The sequence below is a fragment of the Rhipicephalus microplus genome, chromosome 1 (genome assembly GCF_043290135.1).
Source record: "Rhipicephalus microplus isolate Deutch F79 chromosome 1, USDA_Rmic, whole genome shotgun sequence".
In the NCBI taxonomy this organism is placed as follows: domain Eukaryota; kingdom Metazoa; phylum Arthropoda; class Arachnida; order Ixodida; family Ixodidae; genus Rhipicephalus; species Rhipicephalus microplus.
The window spans coordinates 153,302,888-153,323,249 of record NC_134700.1 but is presented as its reverse complement, the minus strand read 5'-3'; the positions used below and the strand labels follow the sequence as shown (position 1 = coordinate 153,323,249).

The 20,362-nt window shown below is 45.7% G+C and overlaps 1 protein-coding gene across 2 annotated transcripts in view; it reads right to left on the bottom strand.

Annotated features, from left to right (window-relative positions):
* The window catches only part of PAN2 (PAN2-PAN3 deadenylation complex catalytic subunit PAN2), a 159,630-nt gene that overhangs the window by 130,158 nt on the left and 9,110 nt on the right, over window positions 1-20,362 (bottom strand). The window lies entirely within an intron of this gene.

Below are 20,362 nucleotides of genomic sequence, written 5' to 3'. Positions count from 1 at the left end.
TGAACATAAGACGTGGGACGAAGTCCTTCCGTACGTCACGTTTGCGTACAACACGGCTATCCAAGAAACCACGCAGATGACACCTTTCGAGCTCGTCTACGGAAGACGGCCGACTACGATGCTCGACGCCATGCTTCCGCACGGTGAAGACGACGACCTCAACGCCGACGTCCAAGGATACCTCCAATGTGCGGAGGAGGCCCGCCAGCTCGCTCGAGCTCGTATAACGGACCAGCAACTGGTGGATGCCGGACGCTACAATCTCCGACGCCGAGACGCCGAGTACCATCCTGGAGATCGTGTGTGGGTTTGGACTCCCATTCGACGACGTGGACTCAGTGAGAAACTTCTACGACGCTATTTCGGACCCTACCGGATTTTACGACGTGTTGGCAAACTAACGTACGAAGTGATCCCCGATGGTGACTCCCGTACATCACGACGACGCACGCAGCCCGAAGTCGTCCATGTGGTTCGCTTAAAACCTTTCTATGGACGATGACGAACTTTTAATTTGTGTGGACTGTCCCTTATGTTAGCATCGGGTCGATGCACTTTTAGAGGGGGGTAATGCCACGAACCATGCATTGGGTTTGTTTATTTGTGTTTTGTTTTTTTCGGCCTGGCTGCGCCGGCCTGTGCTATCGCTGTTTTCACTGCGTTTCGAACAAACGCTACCGCAGCGTTTCGAACAAACGCTATCGAACAGCGCTTCGAGCGTTCCGAACGAACAGCGTTTCTAACAAACGCTATCACGGCGTTCTCGATACAATTCGACTATTCGAGAAACCCTCGTGCCGAGGGATATAAATTCCCGCACAGCCGATGCCGCGACATTCGATCGCCGACGCTTACTAGCGTGCCCGTCGTTTTGCCGGCCGCTGCTTCGCCACCTGTGTATTCTTTCAGTTGTTAGGGGAGCACAGGTTCGCTCCAATAAACTTGTTTTCCTTATAGACAACTGCGTCGTCCTTTGCTGCGAGACAATATATGGTTCTCTTTAGCGGTAGATGGTGCGATTTTCACGCAATAGCCTTAAAGAGCTCGTGTCGCAGAAATCCCGCCGTCGGTGTGGGCCCCGTTGGTTGTGAGCGAAAAACTGTCTGTGCATCTGGGACCAAAAAATCAAGTTACCGAGATCGCCGCGGGAGGCCACTACTTGTCCACGCGTGCGCGCACGGTCACACTGACAAAGCCGCGAATTCGAAGAAAAAAAAGTGTTCAAGGTCACGAGGCACGGTAGTTTCTTTGCCCCTGCCAACCCTCCCTGCTTAACTTCCAGCGCTTTCGTCGAGACGATCGAGAGAAAAGATCATGCAATTACAGCATTGTAACACCACTTGTGCTGGACGGATTCTTAAAATTTTTGCTGCGTGGAATTCGCGAGAATAAGCTCTTCTAGTGACTTTATTCCATGGTTATTTCAAAAAGTGTTCCATGGTCCCTTTAACGCGTTTCGTTCCACAGGGGCACGAGGAAAATGAGCCCATTCGGCGATTTGTAGATGCATTTGGGAAGTCTTAAACTACGTCGAAAAAGGCCGGGATATTACATCCATCGCCGCTAAAAACACACAGAAATTTTCAAACAGCTCTAAAAATGAACAACTATGTCCATCTAGCAGAAAACATATCATGCCTTTCAAGAGGCGTTTATCAAGCAAACAGCAAACGTTAGATAATGTGTTGCTTTCTGGGAGGCATTGTGACACTCTTTATGGCCTCCGAGGTGGCGAGTGCCCGATGTGTATTTTGGAGGCCCTTCGGCTCTTGCTTTAGATAAAAAACCTGTATGTACCATTCACGCGCGCCCTGCTATGATCTACTGTATGCGTGCGTGTGTGCGTGCGTGTGTATGTATGTAACACAACATATAAATAAGTATGCACTTAGTGGTTGAATGGTGCACTAGGGGCCGAATTTCGCTATCGTGTTCAACTCTTAAAAGTGAAGTTCAAGAGTCCCCCAACTTTTCTCTCTTGTCTATATTTTCGCATATATTGTGGCTATGTTTATTTCTATTTCTTTACCCTTCACGGTGGTCTAGTGGCTAAGGCACTCGGCTGCTGACCCGCAGATCGCGGAATGGAATCCCGGCCGCATTTTCGGTTGAGGCCCAAATGCTTGACGCCCGTGTGCTTAGATTTAGGTGCACGGTAGAGAACCCCAGGTGGTCACAATTTCCGAAGACCTCCACTACAGCATCTATCATAAATAATCATATCGTGGTTTCGGGACGTTAAACCCACGAATAAATAACAATAATCCTTATTTTTTTCACGCTCTTTTTTGTCTGCCGTGGTGGAGCAGTGGTTGTGGTGTTCGGCTGCTGATGCGAAGATCGTGAGTTATATCACGGCCGCGGCAGTCAACGCAGGCGTAATCATAGGAGCCCGTGTACGATGTCAATGTGCTTTAAAGTACAGGACGCATGGTGGAAATTTCCGGAGTCCTTCAACACGGCGTGGGCCTATTTCTTCTATAAATTTCCAGCATACAAACGCAGATGGATATGTGTTCCTCTGTAACACTGGCAGGATGATTGTCTGTGGTCTGTTCAACTGTGGGTGTAGAAGCGGAAACTTCCGACGCCCCAATTTATAGTGCTTACAGATCTCGTTAAAAGTGAGAAGAGGGTCCCTTGGCCGTGGCCCTCCCTCGGCCTCCGAGTGCCCATATATGGCGCGGTGGGTGAGACTTCGCATTTGAGAGTGTGCAAGTTCGTTGACGTTAGGAATGGTTTCGTTAGCATCACTGCCCATGTGACCAGAGGACCAAACTAGACGCTTTTTGCCGGTTCAAGATGCAGTAGAGAGAAGGCGAGTGACTTCTTTGCAAACCGAGCCTTTCGTGTATGCTCTAATGGCCGCTCGCGAGTCCGCGAAAGTAGTAGAATGGTTCACAGTGGCCATAGCGATGGCCACTGCCACCTGTTTGTGTTTGGCGGCATCCAAATTTTTAATCGGAATTGATGTCAGCAGCTCCCCCCGTACTGACGTGGCTGCTGAAACAATACGCAGGTTTCAAGTCATTATGGTAATCCTAATTTGTGACGTCCGATGGCGATGGAAGCTTGTACCGCGCATAACTGTGGCAATATTTCATGTCGTATTGTCAAACATGTATACATAATACAGTCTACAGCATGATGTATACAGGATACAGCACGAGTTACTTGCACTGTATTTCCAAGCAGAGCAAGTTATTTTTACTACATTCGCCAGCAAAGGCGCGGCTGTGTGGCAGAACACCCGCTTTCCGCGAATTCGACCCGGGTTAAATCCCCACTCTGGCCCCGAATTTCTCATTATTCATTTATGCATCTTTCTTGATTTTTGTTCGGGCAAAGCTCAATTTCCGCTCAAAATCAACGACACCAACGCCTGATTTTTTTGTGAAATGACCTCTTCAACGCTATCACGGTCGCCATTTCAGCCCTATTTTTGTACACGGTAGAAAATATTGCTTCTTGTTGATTTGAAGTTACTGCACCCCGAAGAGCACGAAAATCTAGCATTCCATCAGTATACAAGAAAAATGGCTCATGTCCTAAATATATGACGCCACGCTATGTTGTTATATACTGAAATATGGTAAATTTACATACATATATTTATTTTTACCCTGTTAGCACAAGTTATTATTAGGAAACTAACATACAGCAACTCCGTAACAGTTACAGCACCTAAAATTTCCGATAGAAAGTTTTGCGCTCGCGATACACAGCTCCTCTTACACTTGAATGGCCACCGTCTAATTATTGCATATATTACTTTTAAATCTAATGAAATATAAATTGGTAAGAAGAAATCAAATTATACTAATTAAGAAAATTTAAATCAAAACCGTCTTGATTCGATTAAGAATATTTGTACAGAAGAACAAACATCCTGGTGACATGACCTAATGAAGAAAATCCCAAGGAGAGATCATTGGAAATATTGAAATTCCATCTAATTCAATTAAAAGCCGCTGTAAAATGTTTTTCCTCAGTGACTTGACGCGACTACATGATAAAAAATAATGCTCGATTGTTTCATCCTTGTTACAGAATGAGCAAAGAGGGGAAGTAGCCAGACCAGCTCTATGCATCTAGCGATAGAGTTTAGGAGCTCTACAGAGTAATTTAGTAAAAATAATTTCTTCTTTGCGTGTTGACCAAAAATTCCTACGCCAAGGGGTTGAACTGCACTTCATCGTCGTCATCTTCGAGCTCAATCACGCACTAATATTTTATAAAACGAATTAAAATTCGTTACGTACTCTTTCACCATTAGACAGCCCTTATAGATTATCTAAGTGATTTGGGCAGGTTTCTCTGCTAGAATAACAAGATTTAGCCAGAATGCCCTCAGAAGTCTAACAATCACTGAGCCCTGGTGTCCTTTATTTTGGACATGAAGATTGTCCACTACTGCGGGCGACACATTAGTTTTAGGGAAGAAGACCCACTTTGTAAATAGCAAGTTAAACATCTCAGAAACAACATGAAAAAATACGATAGCAACTGATAGAATAGTTAACCAGTAAAGTGTACATTATGAAACAAGCGAAAAAATACACACACTCAGAAAGGACACAGACAAGCGCTTACTAGAAGTCGGGAATGACGTACATGCATGTGATGTGTTTATTAGTGTTCGCTTCGAAATAAAAATTTTCAGTTGCTAGTAAGCGCTTGTGTGTGTCCTTTCTGAGTTTGTGTATTTTTGCGCTTGTTTCATGATGAACCTCTACCAACACGCTAAACTGGCAGTAAGAAAAGTGCCATTTATTTGGTTGCGCCGAGTGTCATCGTTATCGCACTTCACGATCTTGTTTCCCACTTTACACAGTTCAAACGAAGGCGACCACGGACTCTTATACCCCGTGAAGGCGACGACAGAAACTTACTATGCTTGCGCAGATGTATTGAGGATAGTTCGGACAGTTTTTTTTATTTGTGACTTATTCTGTCACAATTCGCAGCAAAATTTTTTTGTCCTTTTTATAGGACGCCAGGGCCAAAAGGGTTAAAGGGCTCTAATAAGGCAGAGCTTTCCGCTTTCGGTGCCACTGTGTTGCGCGTTTCGCTCATGCTAGGCGGTTTATTTAGTGCAGTAGATGCGAGTAGAGGGGCTTGACTATAGCACAGTTTCTGCCAATATCGTTGCTCCCATAGAGTTTCCTATAAATAGTTCCGAAAACTCTATGATTGTCCCCGAATCAGCTTGGTTTTGACACATCTACCCACTATAAAGTTAGATAATTATTAATGATGAGAAATAATGCGAAGTATTGTGAAAGCCTCGCGTGACCCAAAGCGTATTGTCACGAGATACAAGATTGACGCGAGCATTTTAACAGCATTTATTTGCCCAATTCACTGTTTCGAAGATCTAAAAAAAACGTTTTGCATAAGGAATACGTTGAATTTCAGTTCAACACGCTGCTGTAAATTGCTAATACGCGCTTAAGTGAGTCGATGTGTGCGCGTAAATACAATGCAGATATCTTGTTGAAAGGAGTAAGTGTTAGAATCTCGTAACCACGTAAATTTTTTTTCCAATGAGGAGTAGGCCGTCAATAAAATATATGTTGCGATTATCACAAAGAAGGTCAGCGCAAACCGTTGAAAAAGTACATCTGCACGAAGGTTACTTTGAAGACGACTCGTAATTTTCTCTTCGCAGGCAAAGCTTCCAGAACTCAATATTGGTAAATATAAATTATAATTACGATTATAATATCAGTGATGGGTGATTGTTCATCCCGGTAACGTAGATTTACTACAAAACATAACTGATGACGTGTACATATATACGTACAGCAATTCCAGTAAAGAAAAAAAAAGCTGGCGTTTCATACTGAAGCCAAAATCTTAGTAAAATAAGTGCCGACCTTTTTTTAGGTTCTTTTTGAACATTCAATAATGAAACATATCAGCGGGCGGAGCTACCGGATGTGTTCAGAGCTATTTTTAGTAAATCGTGCTCATTTCGGATATGATTTATAGAAACGTGTCTTTAGCCGGCAAACCTTCCAGAACTCTTCGAAACAAAAAGAAAGTATTTAAAGCAGAAATTAAGCTCTATTTGAAAGTGGGTAAAGTGTGCTTTCTTCAGCAGGCGGAGCTATAAACTTGTTCAAAGATAACTTTAGAAAGCTATGGCCATTTTGAATATCATTTACAGAAACAAGTCTTCGGCAGGTAAACCTTCCAGAACTGTTTGAAAAGAGTAAGTTTTAACGCGGAAATTAAGCTCCGTTTGAAAGTGGTTTGACGATGCCGGTAACGATTTCTTCATCAGGTGCACCCACCGGACCTCTTCGGAACGAAGAAATCTTTAAAGTGAAAATAAATAACAGTTATTAACGCCGGTAAAAAAATGAAACGATCAATATATAGCGACCGAGATTATCAATACGTGTGTGCGCTTACGCAATAATTCGAAACAAACGTCGTTATATTGACGTCGAAGAAGTACCAAAAAATAGCACGTAACATACTGTCACTATGAACACACCACACGAAACATTAGGAAAAAGCATAGAAAACTCAGGGAGTATGCTATACTGTTCGACTGCGATATGGGCAGCTTTGTGGGGGCCAACGAATGGCCGCGTCTTGACATGCTTGAAGAGCAAGATGCGCCAATGAAGACTGTCACCCACTGGCCCTCTTGTCGACGACTACCGGCCATGGCCATCCATAACCCACCAATGCCGCGTCCACTGCGTCCTCTTCACCATGGCTTGCATCTTGTACACTGATGTGGGACGTTGTTGCGGAAGCAGCCATCATGGCGGCGGTTATTTTGGGGCGAATAGTGAAGCCCAGTGCATGCGCCAACGCGGGTCTGGCAACGTCTGTGACCAGTGCTTCCGCCAGCGAGGACATGCCTGAGCTGTTTGTCGAAGAACCCGGGCCAGGTGCCCACATGATTGCAATCGTGCACTGTAAAATAAGAACACGTCCCATATTTTATTTATTATTTATTGATTAAGTACCTGCTTCGCCATATGGCTTACAGCAGGGATGGTACAGTACATATGATCAAAGGCATAAAATAAACATTCATAAAGCATGGAAAAAATCATCACTTGAATCAATAGAGACTATTTCCGGTGGCAGAGTGTTCCATTCTCCTATAGTGCGGACAAAGAAAGAGTAGCGAAAAACGTCACCCCCAAATAGAATCTCGCGTCTTTTCCAATGATGACCGCGTCATTGCCATAGTTAACACTCGCAGTTGCATCCAATGATTCGCAAGCTGAATGTCGTGAGGCATTTAAAAAAAATGAGGCAAGACGTACCCTCTCAATACGCTGTGTTTGCAGTAAAACACTGCGTCTATAAAATCACGTTGCATATTGTACCTTATCTTCCAGTACCTAACATGTAAGCAAACTTTTTTATTGTTTTATATGAAAAGACTAAATTTATTGGTTGTAGTAGATCGTTTTACAAAAAAAAACTTGTCCTTGTAATTATATGGTGGATGAAATTAAAAAGATATATGCAAATCACTGAGAGCCGAAGAAACTAAAAGGTCGTCACAGATTTCTGAGTATTGGTGGCCGTAATGTGCCACTTCAGATGTGAATGTTATGCGCCTACGCATTTCAGAGATTAAAAACGTATGCAGTTGCACTGAACTCGACATATGAAGGCAGTGAGGAGCTGTACTTAAACGACGCTCGCGTTCACGGGCAAGAGGGAACTGGCGTTCCGAGCTTGCAGCCTGCTCAGCGTCCGTGGTGGGAAAAAGAATATTTGTGATAAATGTTTCCTTTCCGATGCCGAGAGGCCGTTAAGTTTCGAGGCATCATTGAACCACACGAAACGATGTCAACGTCGGCTACCAGGAATCTTTGTATGGTAAGGTGTGGTGTTAAATGTTGAAATTATGTAGTAAGAAATCTTTCTCCGGAGAAAATAACACGCAGAGGAGTGTTTGTGAGCAAAACTATTTTCCAAGATATTGAGGCCCCTTGAATAAAACGTTTAACACGAGGACACTTGTGTTTTCTGTGATAAATTTTGGTGGTCACGCCACAGCAGCAACACGCTAAACTATATGCTACGTTTCATACAACAAATGCAACGCGGAAGTCATGCCAGTAGGAGGTCGAAAATGGGTCAGATGAGAGAGGGAATGGGGTCAGAAAAGAAGACGATGAGCCTTCAGGCCCCCCAGGGTGGCCGAAAGTCCGTGCGCGCCGGCGACTCCTATGGCCTAGCGTACGATCCGGAGTTGGTCGTCCGTTCGAGCTGCGCAGAGCAGCCTCCCATCGCTTCTGTCGTTCAGCCCCCGCAAAGGTGGATTCAGATTGTTTGGACAAGTTCTATATATATGTTGAGAGTCGGCTCTCGGACTCGAGCAGAGGCGACAATGAGGCAAAGTGTCATGCCAATGAATTGTAGAATGTATAAGGGCAAAATGTGTGATTGCACGCGTATCACGCTTGCTTTCCGTCGTTGTAAACGCTCGTGCCAACCGAAAATGGGCTCGCGCATGTTGCGTTGCGACACTCTACAAATAAAACACAAAAAGAAATGAAAAGAAAAACGCCACATGGTCCAGAATGACCTAATCGTAAACGTGTAACGGAGTATCTTCACCTCCGAGGCACAAAGCATCTGAAACGTATCACTCAGGCTAAAGGGCAAATGAAAGCATCTTACGGATGGTAAAATCATTGGACTATATCTTGGTGCAAATGCACCTACTGTAAGAAGCCTCGCCAGTCTCCACAGCGTTGCACCAGTGGATGTATATGCGACTCCCGCCGCGTTCGTGTGACGCAACAGCTCACACCTTTTTTTCATCGATCGACCTTGGCGTGGCCACGGCCGTGACATGGAACACTGGTTGCTTTGTACGAGATACACATTGAATCACGAGTGAGAAGAACATTTTCAGACAAGAACGACTCTCCTGCCACAAAGGACTTTGAGCAACTAGAGAGGCCTTCTCAGTAGCTTCTCACCGATGCACGTGGTATTAACATTGTGTGGTTCAGGAGATAGTTTGGTAGATTTGCAATAGGCACCGCACACTGACCAGAGGGAGCTGCGTTGCACACACTGCCCCGTCTCAAAGTTTCTGACATCGCCGTTAGGGGCACGTAGAAAGAGACGAATACTCGCGTCTCCAATGTATCCCGGTCACAATCCGCCGACAAATGCAGGGTGCCGGACGCGCGCGTCGCGTTCCGTTTTCACCGATGCCGTCTTAATTTTTCCCTTTTTATCCGCTAGGCTATATATCCTGGCGCTGCAGTGAGACTAGAAAACTCGACTGAATGGTGCCTATACGCGCTGCGCGTCAAGCCGAGCGGATGACGATTACCTACTTCTTCTTTGGTACGTACAGTGCCCGTGACCAATGCAAGTCCGGTGAGAAGGAGTCCCTTGAAAGAAGTGCTGCGAGATCTCCTTTGGCAACGAGAAACCGTGAGACAGGAAGCTGCAGCGCTGGAACAGGACAACCTCGAGCCATGTTGGATCGTCATCCCGGTGCAGCTTGCCAACTCGCACAATGCAGAGAAGCTAGCGTGCGGTCGATGTCACTTGAAGAAAGAGCGAACAGGGCCTGTCTGAGCTGCTTCCGTCAGCCGTGCTTGCGTTCCCGCCTCCTTGATGCAACGCATCCCGCAGCACTTCAGGAACCAAAAGATGTTCGAACAGCTGGGCGTGGCAGCGCGAGGGTTGGCTCGCGCACTTCTCAAGATGCTCGCGCTCGAGCAAGTTGAGGTGGCACGATAAGCCATAGCCTCCTATATTATAGAGGAGGCTATGGATAAGCTCAAGGAGGCATGACAAGCTGATGATGATGTTTATGATGATGGCAAGTTGCAGCTCTACCTACCGGTTATTCATTTTAAGGTCGTTTAGTTTATGATTATCTATGGCTACCAATTAAGCATTTCTGAATATGTTCTACGATAAAAATATTATATGCTATGAGAAAGGGAATAAAGAAGGAAAAAACAATTGGCAGATCCCACGTACAGTAGGAATCGATGATATGCGAAGCACAAATGAGGAAGGTCGATATGCCACTTTAAAATCAGCACAACTTTAAAAGGTGGAAGTAAATTATGCTGTACATCACTTCCGTGTCATGATTATCATGTTTGGACGTGACATTTACCTTCTTTATCTATTCACGTCACTTCATTCCAAATTTAGTATATGTGGAGCTACTTACTCGTCTATTGACGTCACGTAACACCAAATTTGGTATATCATATGTGGAGCTAGCGAAATAGCCGTGAGCGAATTATAAAGGAACCAATATACTACAAGGTAACGTTGACACGCGCGAACGCTGGGCACAGCGACGCTACGTTAGCAAAACGCGAGCACTCTATAATCTGACGCCAGGCTCGCCCAGTGTCCGTGGGCTCAGCCCGACGGCAACGGGCGCGAAATGTGACGTGCTGCATTTCACGCCGACGCATTACCCAGACAGCACTGCGTCTGCCTTTTTTCGTGATGGAGGGACGTGGACGCGCTGAAACGCGCATGCGCGTATATGGCAGGACAGGCGCCTGGCGTGGCAACGCCGATGACAAACGAACGACCACGCGCACGCGCGCTGGGTCACGTATAAATACATTGGTGCCTTGACTGGGGTTTGTAGTCATGTTGTCACATGACACGCACCTCGTGATTATCATGTATGCGCCAGGCACATACCTTCGTCATCCATGGATGTCACGTAATACCAAATTTGGCATACATGAACTTAGCAAAACGGCCACGAGCGCATCATGACTGTGACATGTAGTCATGTTACATGACATGCATGTCGTGATTATCATGTTCGGATGGGTCATTTACCTATGTCATCCATTCGCGTGACATAATACCGAATTTGGTACATGTGAAGCTAGCGAAACGGCCACTATAGCATCATGAGCGTAGCATGTAATCATGTTGTTACATGACACCAATCTCATGATTGTCATGTTTTCACCAGTAGCATATCTTCGTCATCCACTCACGTCCCATAATACCAAATTCGGTATATGAAAGCTGGTGAAACGGCCACGAGCACGTCATGAGTGTGGCATATAGTCATAGTCATCTTTTTACATGACACGCATGTCATGATACTGATGTTATGGTTTGTCGCTTGTGTTCGCCATACAGTCATGTCATACCATACCAGTTTTGCAACATATCATGTGAACGAAACCACCGCGAGAGCAGCAAGACTACGGCACGTAAATCATGACATTTATGACATGCATGTCACGATTTTCATGTTATGACTGCTGAGTTATGTTAGTCATACAGTCATGTTATATCATACCAAGTTTGGTATTGATATCATTATTCGAACGGTCGGGAGAGCTAAAAGTCGTAAGCGGCTAGATAGATAGATAGATAGATAGATAGATAGATAGATAGACAGATAGATAGATAGATAGATAGATAGATACGCTGAAAGTCGACGACGTTTGCTGAGAAATGCTTCGCATTTAAAATACGCTGATGGTCAGATGTCACGTTTCACGAGGTATCTAAGGTTTTTCAACTTAATTAGCCATTGTGCATGAGCAGTTTCGTGCAATTGGCCGGCATGCCTAGCATCTGGATCGCAAAAAAGGCTCACATGTAAATGAAACGCCTATCTCACGTGCATACTGCTTTTCACTTGCGCGAGCGGCGTGTTCTTGCAGGTTTTTTTTTATTTGTTTTCATGCAGAATAGCGGCTCAGTCCAGTGTTGCTTGAACACTTCGGGGCTTTTTCCAGTGTTGCTGGAATTTATGCAACTCGTCAATAACGTAATCAGCGCCTGTGCTCATGCATACACTACCACAATGTCCTTCAGCAACCCGGAAGGGAGAGGTATGTAATAAGAGCCGTCAACGCGTGAAGGCGTTGTACGTTCGACTAGCCCCTGTCTCGCTCGGCTAATCCTCTTTGCGCTCCACCAATTCGCAAAATTCACTTGTCTTCAGCAGTGCTTATTACAGTAGTTTGGTGTATTGCATTCGAAGCAGTAGGTGGCGGAGAGAGAGCGTTGTCGCGCGTGCAAGCTGCACGATACGACAAGTAGACGTCGCACGCAAACACAAAGCGCAAGGCAAGGAAATTAACTGTGTCTAGAGCGACTACTAGCTGCCGCCCGGTGCCGTGGATGGATGGATTGATATGGCTGTACCCTTAAGATCGAGTGGTGGCTAGCGCCACCAAGCCGTAATACTTAATGAACTAAAAACTAGATTTTTTTCCCTTAAATAGTGAGGTTGAGGATTCGTACTTTGCTTCGTTTAATTTTCACTCGTGCCTTAACTTTAGCCACCAATCAGATAACCTCCTTTTAGTTAATTCTACCCGCTTAAAGTCTATTTTGCCCTCCCTGTCGCTAAACCCCAGTGCTTTAAAAAACGCTGCGCCATCATCCTGAACTATAGGGTGAAGTTCTTTACCAACAAACTGTACGCCGCGCCACCACGCTGCGGCCGCTTGTAGCGCACAATACTCCCCTATAGCGATGCGGTGAAGTTTCATGACCATTAAAGGTACTTAAGTACTCTAGTATAGCATAGCAAAGGGATGAAAATTGAGCAGGTGAAAAGGTAAAATCCTAGAAAAGTCAAGATCACTTATATAAATGCCTACCAGCTTTGCTTAGACTGCTCCCCACGTCCATAACAAGTCCGCTCCCCACATCCGGTATGGCAGCACTACGTGGTTACCGATATTTTCGCTTCTGTTTTAGTTATTATATTTCAAACCAAAGACACAAAAATAAAAGAGAATAAAAGTTAAACGACCAAGAACGCTCGGCCCACCCACACCTGCACCTGTAATCAACGCATCAGAACTAGAACACAAGCAAAAATATCGCATTATAGGGAGATCGCACAGTGCTGCCAAACCGCATGCGTGCGCCTGTCAATGGTGATGACTGGATGCCACGTGCTCCGCCGTTCGCATGTATTTCAGCATCGACAGTACTCCTGTGGTACATCCTTACGCCGGATCAGCATCAATAGTAGTAAAGCGCCGTCCAGTGAGGTTTGTTCATGTATCAGTTTTTAGGACTACCATGCTCGCGAGCACGAGCGCTACATCAAGCTACAACCGCTTCTGACACGTTGCTAACACTCATATTTCTGGTGGCATCGTTACGCAATTGTAAACATCTGGTTAACATAAGACATACGCGGCTGTTCAATATATGTCTGTTTGTACAACATCTGTACATATCTTTAGCGTCATTTTGCAACATTTCGCAGAAAAAAATTGCTACACAGTCACCTTCCATCCGCATGCTTTGCATAGCATCGATTCCCAAGGTACGTGGGATATGCTGTTTTTTTTCTTATACAATGCTATTTTCGTAGTGACAGGCCTTTTTAAAGTAGAATTTGTGAGTACACACGTTTATTTTGTTTCAATGCATTCTTGTCCTACCGGGCTAGAGCATCGCTGAGGTAGTGGCAGTACCAATAAATTACTGAAAAAAAAAACTAAGATATACTTTGCTTGCTTGTGCCCAAGTTTGGCTCGTACCTACTATACGGGGGATCGGCCATTAAACCGGTGGTTATTATATTAAGGACGAATGAATCTTAAATTTGATTAAAGAAAATGAATAAAACCGATATCTAGAAAATATGAAATTTCACAGTCTAGAAGTCTCGTATGGTTAAAGTACATAAAGAATCGTAATAGATATTATAACTGAATTAAATAAAACTAAACTTACATTAGGTATAACCTAACAAGAAAATCTTCTCGTGTGTCTAAGGAATTCACAGACTGCTATACAGACGTTCCTGTTGCTTTGGTCCAGAGAAGCCCCAAGAGAAAGAATGTTTTCAGAATTAAAAGCAATACCTAACTTTCTCAAAAATATTTCTAAATGTTTTTCCCTGTTGGTGGTGAAACGTCAGCATGTAAGTAAAAAAAAAAGATCAATGTTTTTATGCTCTTGACAGTGAAAGCAGAGTGGGGATGGCACCTTACAGACCTCTATAAATAAAAATTAAGAGGCGAAATTCGACAACGAATTATTGTGAAGCATACTTCCGATTTGCGAGTGAGACACCATTTATTATCCCAAGGAAAAGTAAGGTGACGGTATTTTTGAACTGGTAACCTAATTTTCATAAAATCCTGAATTAAAGAATATCTACGAAATCGGGATTCAGTAACAAAAACGGTGTCAGGTAGGATGTACATTGCAGGGTCATCCAGGGATCACCGCGCGAGAGTGTCCGCCCTGTCATTTATAAATATGCTCCGGTGTCTTGGAACCCATACCGACCGCACTGTATTCAAGTGTTTAGGGATCAAAAAGCATTCCACACGGAAGACTCTAAATAAGAAGTCGAAGTTATGGGTGTGCATACGGAGAGTGAATCAGTAACTATGACAATTGTCGAATAATTTACCAAAAATCTTCTAAAGGCTAAAATAATTCCTAAAAGCTCTGCTTCAAATATGGGAGTGTAGTCCGGAAGACGTACTGAAAATAACCAAGACAAAGTTTCTGAGAATATGCCAAGACCCGCTTTTTCTTCACACATGCATGAATCAGTGGCAATTCTATCAGCATTTCCCAATTGAAATATGTAATCTCACAATAAAATTATATCTATATGGTAGCATTTTTGCATTCGATAAGAATATGCCGTTAAATTTAATTTTTGTTTTTGCCAATGACTCATTTGAAACAGTGACGCATATGTTAACGTTTAATGTCCTAGTTGCTCTTGAAGAAACAAAACTTGAGGCATATGAAGCCTAGACCAATGCTTATTAAAAATGTTCTCGGTTCAGATATGAATACAAACTGTAATCACGTACTAGCTGCTCAGTTTTCTTTCCTTTTTTCCTCTCTTTGTTTCTTTCTCCCCTTATTACGGTTCACCTTCTTTTATTTCTTGCTTCAGTTTTCTTCTGTTTTCTTTTCCCTTTATTTATATTTATCTGTTCCTGGTTTTGTTTCTTTTTATTCCCTTCTTTGTACTCTTTTCTTCCTCTCTCTTTATTTATTCTTTCCAATCCTTGGCGTTGTATTCCCCTCCCCCCTCCTTTCTCTGTCGTTCTCTTTTACTCTTGCTTCATTTTTGTATTTTTGTATGGGGGTTCGCCTGTGTTACACCAAGCGACCCAGTTGTTGTTTTTTTGCAGTCGATGATCCGTGATCATAATAGGTGGTCATTAGTGGCAGTTGATTCAACTAATAAACCCATTTATGTCCTATATGAACTTTTCGACACCCTTGAATATATGCCTGTTCGAGTGTCCCTGCGCGAAGGCGCGTGGGTGTTCTTACGTGCGTACGTGGGGTATATTGAATGTTTTTTTACCCTTCTCTTACCTTTTTCCATCCTTCCATTTCCATTCGCCCATCCCTCGCGCGGAGCTGTTGGAGTGTCCCCCATAGAGAGAGAGAGAGACAGAACGACGCCGTGCTAATTCCTTCCCTTTTCCTTCAAAAGCCACTTCGGCACCAAATGAGCGAGACCGATGGGCGCGAGGCTGGCGCTGCACGTCTTCCTCTTCACTCCACTTTCATAACACACCCATTAGTCAAAATAGCCGTTCGGTATGCATTGAATAGAGCTCAGGTAGCTCAAGAAATAATTATCGCTGCTGAAGCAAACAGGAGACACTTTCAGCGTTTTTTGTCTATATATGTAGATCTGACTGGCAACGACTGGGTGCTCTCTTGATCGCCTCCTGAAATTGGGCTAGACCAGATATAGTAGGGGAGGGCAAGAGTGTTTAGCGAATATGTCCCTTTGTTCGTGACATGCATAACATGAAAATACCGCCGCGTACATCGTCGAACCCTTTTTTCCAGATACACGTGACCCATGTACCACGGTTAGCAGTATGCGGAAACACGCCACAGATAATTGACAGTTTATTTCTACCCAGAAACTGCAAGAACAGGTAATTTTAAATAGCATGTAAGAGAGTCAATTAAAGAAAACTGACTTCGGCAGCGTGGACACCATGATTTCAAAGAATAAATATTACCTCTAACTGCAATGGCCTGTTCACACTTGGCCACGAAGAGAGCGAAATGGCGAAACTCTCCGGAAGCTGGCTTGTTTCGCCGCCAAAGCGGCCGGAACACCACGCCACGTGGCCAGCGCGCAGGAATCGCTCCGTGACCGATTTTCCTGCCATGCGAAACCGGATCCGGTTTCCGCTTCACAGCCTTGGCTGCACTAGACCAAATCACGTGACCTAACCAGCTGGCCGCAGATTCATCTGGCGGCATAGGCGTTGGCGGTGGATCGCATCGGCTCAAATCGGAAACTACCCGTGCAGCACGACGAAGCTTGATGACCACAACAAGGACGCATTCATCAAGAGCCTGACTTGGATTACGATCGCCGAGAACTCTGGAACTAGATGGTGCAGCGGCAGCGAGTCAACATGCCCCAACGTGTCCCGTGTTTGTGTATAGCCAGCTGAATGCACCGCCGCCGCTGCCGGTGTGTTCGCTCGAGTCGTTTCTGCTGGCTTATTTCCCGAAACAACATTTGAAAAGGTGCGAGATGTTTATTTTCACAACTTTTCGAGGATAACTACAATTAGGTACGAACTTGAGTTCTCAAAAAGCAGGCAAAGTTGAATTAATTGTCAAGGTACCAACGGCAGCAGTGGCTGGATGGGGCAGAACAAATGTGAAAATCTTCGAAGCGCGCGGTCGGGGTTTTCCAGTCACCCTGGCGTTTTCGTTTCTCTTCACTTGTCAAGTGTGAATACGCCATAACGAGGGCGTGCACGAGGCCGCGCGACGACTCACTGACCACGCCGCCTCCGCAGCCCGACTGCCTCGCGGGGAACCCATACTCGCGTTCCACGAAATGACAAAACACTTCTGTCAAGACGGGTATTCCCACGGCAAGGTTCTGCTTGGCGTTGCATATCTCAGTTGCCAGATTTAGGAGCGGTTTTTGCCAGACTGCCGCCAAATTTGGCAGAGAAATTTGCCCCTGTAGTCGTGACTTCTCTTGAGGGTTTTGTGTCGTCCGCGGTGCATTTCGTGTCAGCAACATTGATTGTTTCAATTAACGGAATGAACGTAAAACGCGTGTTGCAGAAATCGGGACGCGTTCTATTGCTGTGTGTACTGCTGTGCAATTAAGAGATCGTGTCTGAGTATCAGGGACGACGCGTATGAATGAGTACACGCTTATGCCTAGTTCACACTGAAACATCCGCTTTCTACAGTGACCGAAATTCCCCTGCCACCAAAACGCAGCGTCGTTCGCAATGGACGCGCCCCGCGCCGCCGAATATGCCATCTACTAGGGGGCGAACGCGGGATGGATGCGCTGTCACCCGGTTGTTGTCGCGGCTCGCAAACGCCACTACGCTATCCGGTGGTGTATACTTCGACGATTCTCGTACGCAAGAAGCAAGAAAAGACATTACTGCTTACTTTGCTGGCAAGTCGCTGTCTTGTGATGCACGAAGAGCAGAAATACCACTGACACCAGCGGCGTTGGTGGGTTCGTTTTGCTCTGCAAGACCGCAGCAAGCTCAGTCACGCCAACAGCAAGCTCGGTCACCTCTTTAATGAAATATGGAGGCTAAGTAGGCACAGGGTAGGTTAAACTCCCGTTGGTTTCAACATTCAGTTACGTGCACTGTGGCATAACAAGTGAGTAGGGCTTGGTCGCCATTTTTCTAAATTCCTTGACTAGCGCTCCTATTGGTCCGCGGTGACCGATTCGGTGGCAGACACCGCTAAAATCTGTCCGAAAGCGATCGGCGCGGAGAGGGCCCTTTCAGCGGATCTCGCCGCCGCCGAACCGGATTCGAAGCACTTTCGGCTGCCGGAATGCTCAGTGTGAACGCGGCCTTAAGGAGGAGTGAATTTGAGCCGCGTTTCAATATACGTTGGACTCGTGTCGCCGAAGCGCGGAATATCTCCGTAGCTGTGCGTACGTATAGTCGACTGTGCACAGCGACGCGTTCTTGATGGGGAGGGGGGGGGGACTGAATGGAGTCGCAGAAGGCGATGCGCTTCACTTTTCTGATCGTGCCCGAACTTAGGGGTCTAGCTCTGCACAGCTGATATTGCCGCGTCGCCACCACATGCGACGATGAGTATGCTAACTTCCCCTAGCTGTATCAGCACAAGACGTATCGTTCAGACTCGTCTACAAATAAATAATAAACGTACCAAGGCTGGATAAGTGGGGTAAGTCGAATATGCTACAGCTATATACGCCCAGAAGGCTGCTTTATCGCCGCAGCGGGAGTGAAGTAAGCGTGACTCGCACGTGCCTGTAAATGGGACATCGCCCAGCGAGCCACCGTCACCTGCAGGGCCTCACTCACAATAAGAACGAACGACCAAAATTCAAATAATTAATGTTTATTGTCTCTCAGCCGACTAGGTACGACTGTGTACGGAGATATTCTGTGCTTCGGCGATATTGAAACGCGGCGCGCTTCTGCAACGCACCGTTCATTTATTTAAGACGGCCAAAGTCACCCACACATTAATTGCACAGCTGCTCACGCGTCCTGACTTCTGTAGTGCACGTTTTACGTTCATTACGTTAATTAAAACGGCCAGCGTCGCTCGTGCGCTCGCTAAATGCACCACGGACGACACAAAACTCTCACAGAGAAGTCACAACTACAGGGATGCATTTCTTTGCTAAATCTGGCGGCAGTCTGGCAACAACCACCGCAAAGTCTGCATACTGAGATATGCAACGCCAAACAGAACCTCGGCCTTCCCCTTCCGACAACCTGCCTTGTGCAGGGCGCAGGCAGTTACCCTTAGACTATTGCAAGCCAGTGCCTAACCTAACCCTGCGGTTCAATCAATGTACCCTGAATGGTATCCAAGTGCGGGTTGCCCTGCCTGTAGGCTATTAGCAGCCTTAAACCATGTGTTATGGGAATGTGAAGCCATCGGCTCCGCCTTCAGCGGAGAGAGGTAGGCAGCGCTCTTACGCAGCCCCAAACTTAGCGATCATACCGTGGCCGTCCAAAGTGCTCGTGAACGAGCCGTCAAGCTCGGCTTGACAGTGTTACGCCTGAGAGTCCAGGCCGAACGTCATTGCCTCTGCAAAGGCAATCTGTGTCAAGGCCAGCGAGCGAGCCCGCCTGGCGCCATCATCTCAACGACGTCATCTAACCCGTCGGCGGTGGTGTGTCTTACGCAACGCACGGCGAGCTCTTTCAACCCACGGGCCCGATAGCACCCCGATGATGCAAGCGGTGCCATCCAGTCTGGCGAGTGTTACGCAATACACGGCAACATCACAGCCAGCGGCCGTTCTGATTGAACGCTGCTGACGTAAGAAATCACCTGGAGCCTATAAGAAAGCTAAGCGGCACGTATGCGTCAGAGAGAAGACATCTCGGCTATTCGAGTCCCTAAGCTGTCGGCCCCCAGTGCCGAATATTTAACGTCTCTATTTCTATGCTGTACACAAACATTGCCTTAGCTCACCGTCGTCTCGTCCACTCGTCTATCAGCTCTGCGCAGAAGCAGCCGACAGCTGAGAAACGCGTTACGGAACAACCTTGGCGGCCCGGGACCTCGGCGCACATGCAACACTGTTGGCGCCGGTGCGAGTCGTAACAACGGTCCCTGCGTGAGATTAGCCGGGTGGCGTGGGGTTTCTCTTGCGTCTTCTCGGGACCAAAATAAAGTTTCAATGAATCAGTCAATCAAAGTCACACTATTGAAGTCGAACCCAAGCATCTTGCGTGGCAATCAAGTATTCTACCCCAGACCCACGCCGGATCTCGAAACTGCACTGGAGAAAGACTGCATACACAAACGTATCGTTGGTGAAAAGTCAATTTTGGTTGCAGTGCTGGCTATCAAATTTTCAGAATATTACATACGCCCACGACACAGGTGTGTCGTTTGGTTCAGGCCAATTGTATATACGAAGTCGTCCTCCACTGAAGTTGGTCTACGTAGCACTATTGAGGGCTACCATTTTTGCGGCCCAAGCACTATAAATACATATCAGCTTACCGCTTCTGGTATTGTTAAAGGGAATGTTTCTGTTGGCAACGTTTCGGAGCTGTATACAAAAGGTTATAAAATATATGCAACTGTTCAATGCATGTCTGTGCATACAACATTAGTACGTACATTCAGTGCCATTTTGTAACGTTTTTGCTCAATGAGAAATTGAACCACGGTCACCTTCCTTCCACACGATTCGCATAAATTCCATTCCCAAGGTACGTGGGATCTTCCTAATTTTTTCAACGTTCTAAAAGCACTAAATGATTACGAGGCTACATGGCACTAGGCAGATTCAGTTAATCAAGACTACCTATGTTTTTTAACGTGCGCCAAAATCTAAATATACTTAGGTAATGACATCTCACCATCATCTAAA